The 6,515-nt window shown below is 42.3% G+C and overlaps 1 protein-coding gene across 5 annotated transcripts in view; it reads left to right on the top strand.

Moving 5' to 3' along the window:
* Nucleotides 1-6,515, top strand: part of CUNH21orf91 (chromosome unknown C21orf91 homolog) — a 109,429-nt gene that overhangs the window by 21,555 nt on the left and 81,359 nt on the right. The gene's annotated exons all lie outside the window — the stretch shown is intronic.

The raw sequence follows: 6,515 nt of genomic DNA, 5'->3' as shown, positions 1-6,515 counted from the left end.
CAGGAATGAAATCCAGTGCCCCCATATAAATGGAACAAGACTTGAATCTATAGTATTTTCCTTAACAGCTTCATTCTCAGTAGCTGAGCACAGCCTAACAGGTTTTTTTTAGAAGCTTTTGAGGAAACTTTGATGTTTTTTTCTTTGCCTTCAGAAACCAAGACATATTGTATACTATAAGTTTTGCTTGACAAAAAAGCAAAATTTTTTGTTGTTGGTTTTTTTGTTTTTTGAGGGGTTTTTTTTATAGATTTAAAAATGTTATTGAACTTAGTTTTTGCTCACTTTGGAAGTATAGACCCCTCCCAATCCTTTCCTTCTCTTCCCTGTACACACAGCTGAAAATGCCCCTTGAAGTGGATTTCATGCATCTATAAAATAGCATTTAGTTCATTCTCACAAAGAATGGCCTGATGCTTGTAAGTATGGGGCAAAATGCAAACTTTAGGTAAAAAAAAAAACAAAAAAACCTATGTCTGAGAGAGCTTTAAGGGGAGGAGCAGTATTACTGAAATTCGCCTCTTATTTATTATGAGCAATATTTTATTATTGAATTTTTATACTAAAGAAAAATTACTATTTTAGGTACTTTTCCAGATCTCTTTATAAAATGTCTGAATGATTTTGTGTAATGTTTATGCCTTGTATATGATTGTTTACCCTTTTTCAGGTCAGTATCTTTTCAGGATACAATTTTTTTTAAAAAAAAGGATCTTGTTTCCCAAAGAGATTTATTTCGCTTTTTTTTTTTTTTTTAAATGTGAGGGTGCATAACTTTTTTCATTTTTGAGTAAATTTCCAATTGAAGAATTTAACTTCATCAGGCATGCATTGTATCTTGTAGAATAAACTTAAGCACAGCACCTCCTTTTTCCCCCTAAAGTATTCCATTTTAGTTTTTAATGTGTGGAAAGTGGAGTTGTTTTGTACATGTGAAAATATTTTTCCATGCTTAATAAAAGTATATGGCTTCAGAAAAATGAAATAAACCCATAATACCTCATTACTCTTTCAATGGTCTTGATATTACTTTTCTAAACTTAGAACTTGAGGAGACAGCCTAACAAGTTAGGATATAAACTACTGAAAGTTTGGGGGGGGTTTTGAGCACCAACAGTACTTTTATATTTCCCTGCCTCTTTAATATTAAATATTGGAAATCTACTACAGTGAGAAATACAAGTGTTCCCTCCTTTGCAGAAACTTAGCTAGCAAAAAAGTTTATAGCAAAGACCTTCTTGGTGTTACCTTGACATAAATAAACTGCCCACAGCACCACATAAATAAAATGGCACTGTGTTCAAAAAGCAATATGAAGGGAAACACTTCAGAAGAAGTTTGAAGTTCTAAGGGAACAATATTCTATTCTAGTATTAGCATACTGAATACTTGTTTAACATTTCTTGAAAATTTATAGCAGTTTCCAGAAATTTGGTCAGGTATGTGGGAAATTTATTACCGTAAACTGTCACTACAGAAAAGCGACACGATTAAAAGAGACTAACAAACTGTACTTCACTAATTTAGTTTACAAACATTTTAATTTTTGTAGTAAAGGTCTCTAACAGAGAGGCTACATGTAGACAGATACAAAAAGTAAGACTGAATTTAAATGGGTAACTACAGTGACACTGGCATTAAATGTTAAAAGTAACAAATGGCATAAAATTCATCATAATATTCAGTTTGGGTTTTGACACTGCCATCCTCACTATGGTATCTTGAAGCACCTGCCAATAACACCTTCAGTAATAAATGATTTTACTTCGTGATACATGTGAAAAGATCCATAGCTTTAAATTGCTTACTTGCAAAATAAGGTCTAAAAATAAATTCTATTCACTAATCCAGGATTAACGCACATTCCCTGACAAGTTTAGATAATCTCTGTAAGCAAGGGTAACTTTAATTCCTATGAATACAATATTAACATAACAACAAATATGCAGAGATTTGGCAAAAGGCTCTTTCATAGTGTACTGATAGCCTTAACAGTGCTTGCATCAGAAATGTTGATTCTAGCCTGCCTGTGCGTAAACAGTTCTGAGATGCCTTTGTATAACTTGGAGCAACTACTCAGAAGTTAACTTTGCTTTCACTTTTCCTTCCTTCTCCTCTGGCCAGTGGCCAATCCAGTGCAATCAATAGACTTTTTTTTCTTTTACTTTCAAGTGGTCCATTGATTCTTCTGAGAACTGCACTGCTTCTGTATTTGATATAGTGCCAAGGGTTGTGCCAAAACCCTGAGAGAAGCAACTTGATTTTCATCTGTTCTCTAACATATAGCCCAGTTTGTATGATGATGATAAAAGTGTATCATGTCTCAAAGTAACCTTTAACCTTCATTTATGTATTTATTCCCTTGATTCCAGTGAATCTTTTTGCAACACTTGAAAGTGAATGTGTGAATCCCAGCTGCAGTAGTTTGGCTTTCCTTTCCTTGTACTTGGTAGCTTTATGCGCTGCTCACAGCCTTCCTGTTGTGCCCACAAATACTAAGAGTAGATGGCACCAGTGAAGAACATGGTCCTCTCTCTTCCCTATCTGCCTGCCTTCCCTCTAAAATGTACCAAACTATTCCTCCCTCCATCCCCCAACAAATGATGCTGAATTCCAAAGAACCGTAACAAAAAAAAACCAAAATGCCTTCAGTCACCATGTAAGGGTGCCCTTTGGCTGTGCCCAGGCCTGTACCCACCCACCCAGAAGGCTTCATGAGGCCCATTGGTTGGCAGGGTTCTTCTCCCTTCTTTAAATGGCTGTAATGATAGCTGGGCTGGAAGGGACAGGATTTTGGGGGAACAGGAGTGGATAGCCTGCTGTCTTCTCACCATGCTCCTGTAATCCCCCCTCTCTGGATTTAAGGAAGGACCTCTGTTTTTACAAGGAGCAGTATGGTAATGAGTGGTCACGTACAAATCATAGTTGTACTTGTACTGTTTGAATTAGATCCACCAGCAGCTTTGTTGGTTTGAACATATATGGAAATGAAATATCCTGAACCTTCAATATCCAGTGGTGACAAGTTACTAGAGATCACCTCAATCTTTAAAACACACATCAGACTAAATACAGCGACAGGAGCCAGGACTAGCAGATCCTGGTTTCTTGAAAGATACAGGGGAAGTAGGGATCCCCCTATTCTCATTTCTCCTGATCTCTCTATTCCTTTTTCCTCTCCCTTATTCATACTTACTTTCTCATATCTTACATTGCACTGAAATTAGGATACAGATATATACAGCAGTGCAGACAGGACACTTACTGTGATTAATCAATGATTGTGACACACTCACAGCTTCCCTACTTTGTGCCTAGTTTTAGTTACCATGTTGGATAGTGAAGGTAATGCCCAGTACTAAGTCTGGGTCTGTGCAACCACTCAACTTGCTAATTTTTTGGGAAGCTACAGACTGCTAGTCTTCCTCTCCTTCCCATCACATATATAAATATATTTATGTAATGCTGATACCTATTAGTATATCAATTTATTTGTTATCAGAGTGGAGCGTTTCATGTTTTATATTGTAACAAGGCCTAGTAGTAAGGTATCCATCCAACCTTGCCAGAAATCTTGGTCAGCTATAGATCTTATTTTTTATTTATTTAAAATTGTGTGTATATTTTCTCCTCTGTCTTTCTCTATAGCCATTTTCCCCCTTGGTTACTGTTCTGAAGGGAAGTGGCAAGGAGATGTTAGTCCCAGACATACCAGGTAGATTCTGTATCAAGAATTCCAACCAGACACAACTACCCTTTGAAACCATGTTTAAACAAGTGACAATGGGGGAGGCACAGCAAGAGAGACCTGACTGTAGGTGTATACTACAGGCCACATAACCAAGGGGAGGGCCTTGATCTAGCATTCGCTTGTGAACTAACAGAGGCTGCACGTGTATGGGACATGGTTGTCATGGGTGACTTCAACTACCCAGACATCTCCTGGGAGGAGTGCTCAGCCAGCTTGGATCAATCACTGTCCTTCCTGACCAGCACTGAAGAGCTTTTTTTGACTCAGTATGTGCACAGGCCAACTAGAGGCAATGCAGTTCTTGACCTGGTCCTAGCCAAAGGGGATGACCTGGTGACCAACTTAAACATAGAGGGCACCCTAGGCGATAAGTGACCATGAAATCATTAAGTTCACAGTCTGTCGCAAGGCTGACAAAACAGATACCAAGCTCAAAGTCTTAGACTTCAAAAACGCAAATCTTAATCAGCTCAGGCCACTAGTAGAAAATGCCCTGGTAGACCAAGGACCACAGGTAAAGGGAGCATGAGAAGAATGGTCATTCCTTAAGGACACAATTCTTAAGGCTCAGAGAAAATCCATTCTCTTACAGAGAAAAAGTAGCAAAAGGATCAAAAACCCCTCTTGGCTATGCAGGGAAGTTGCAGCCCTCCTACAGAAAAAGAGGCATACAAACAATGGAAGCTTGGGACAGCTTCTAAGGAAGACTACTTGGCAATGGCCCGCACTTGTAGGAACCAGATTAAGCAAGCTAAGGCAGAAACCAGACTAAAACTAGCTACAAGAATCAAAGACAACAAGAAGTCCTCCTTTAGATGCATAGGGAGTAAATGGAAAACTAACAGGAATGTGGGGCCACTGCTCAATGCCTCAGGATACCTGGTCGCTACCACTCAGGAAAAAACGGAACTACTAAACGACTACATTGCCTTGGTCTTTCACAAGACCAAGGGGAACAACATGCCAGGTAGGGCACAGAACGAGTAGGGAGGGACTGACACTGTTCCCACCATTGCCATAGAACTGGTGTAGGATCAATTAAAGAAATTAGACGTATATAAATCAGCAGGACTGGATGAACTCCACCCAGGAGTGCTGCAAGAGTTGGCTGAAGTAATCACATAGCCCCTGGCAAAGGTCCTTCAAAAATGGGCCTCTGGAGAAATCCCAAAGGACCGAAAGAGGGCCAATGTTGTGCCCATCTTCAGGAAGGGGAAGCGTGAGGACCCAGGAAACTGCAGGCCAATTAGCTTAACTTCTATTCCAGGGAAAATCCTAGAAACATTCATCAAAGAAGCTATGTGTAACAAACTTGCAGAAGGCATGATACAGAATGACAGCCAGCATGGCTTCCTCGTGGGCAGGTCTTGTCTGACCAACTTCATTTCTTTCTATGATCAGGTGACTCATCACCTGGACAAGAGAAAAGCACTTGACATCATAGCCTTTGACCTGGTATCCCATGAGGTACTGTTCAGAAAACGAAGATATTGGGCTCAACTGCGGGACCGTCAAGTGGGTACGAAACTGGTTGTGGAGTAGGACACAGAGGGTGCATCCACACATGCAAGCATGTGTGCTTGCAGCAGCTCAAATAGAAGCGGTAGAAATTTGAGCCGGGGCTTTTTGCTTCACTGCACGTGCTTGGACATGCACTTTGGTGTAGAGCAAATTGTGCCACTTGGGGCAAAATAACCCTGCCTGGCTTCTCCCAGATCTGCAGTCGGGGAGCTAGAGCCCGGGGCCAGCACCTGTGCTGTCCCCAGCAGTATAAAAAGCTGTCCTGTCCTGGCCTCAGCAGTATAAAAGACCGCCCTGGCAAGGAGCTTAGGGCTGCTAGCTCTCAGGAGCTTCTGGGGCCCAGCTAATTGGTACCTGGGGACACTACCTCTTGTGCCAGCTGGACTGCTGAAGCAGCCATGAGAGTTCCCTGCACCCTCTACCCACTGCAGCAGTGTGGCAGTGGGAGGTGCTGCCTAGCTGTGACCTGTTGTGCACCTGCCAGACCCAGATGGGGACTGCACAGCCAGTAGAGGCATCTGCCCCTCTGGGCCAGCTGCCAGTGGACTGCGGTTGCAGGGTTGGCCTCTGTGCAGCACTACTGCTGTGTGCCCCCTGCCCGGCCATCTGGGCAGCTATTGCCTGGAAGATGTTCCAGGTGTGATGGCCTGCTTTGAATTGTCAAGCATGTCCTCCTGGCTCCATTTGGGCAGGAGGTCAGCCCCAGCCAGCTGGATCCAAGGTGCCAGCTCTGAGCAGGCAGGGTCCTGTCACTGGCGTTCCTAGCAGGAATTCTGGTGTTCCCTATTGGAAAACTGAAAAATCCCTGATAAAAAAATCCCAAAGTCACTCTGTAAAATACCCCCAAATCCATGTTCCTCCACAAGTAAAACGAAAGGCCACTATAAAGAGAGAGTGAGACAGAGACAGCAATCACTTGGACAATGTTTTATTGATATATGTACAGTGTTAAAGCAAGTCTAATAATAAAGTGAACTCTAAATACATGTTTCATGAATTCATGAATACATATTTTGCTGCCCTCCCACAGGGCGATGGCCCCCACACAAGGTGTTCGCCCCCCCCATCCCCCAACAGGAGGTTCAGCTCCTACTCAAAGGGTTTGGCCCCTACACAAGGGGTTTGGTCCCCCACACAAGGGGTTTGACCCCCCCCAACAGGGGCCAAATCGCCCCTGCAGGGGCTACTCCCTCCCACAAGGCCCATATGCCTCCCCCCAGCCCCGCCATTCGTCGCCCACCCG

This window comes from Alligator sinensis, unplaced genomic scaffold, assembly GCF_000455745.1.
Source record: "Alligator sinensis unplaced genomic scaffold, ASM45574v1 scaffold486_1, whole genome shotgun sequence".
In the NCBI taxonomy this organism is placed as follows: Eukaryota; Metazoa; Chordata; order Crocodylia; family Alligatoridae; genus Alligator; species Alligator sinensis.
The sequence above is the reverse complement of the archived record's forward strand: the minus strand, read 5'-3'. Positions and strand labels throughout refer to the sequence as shown.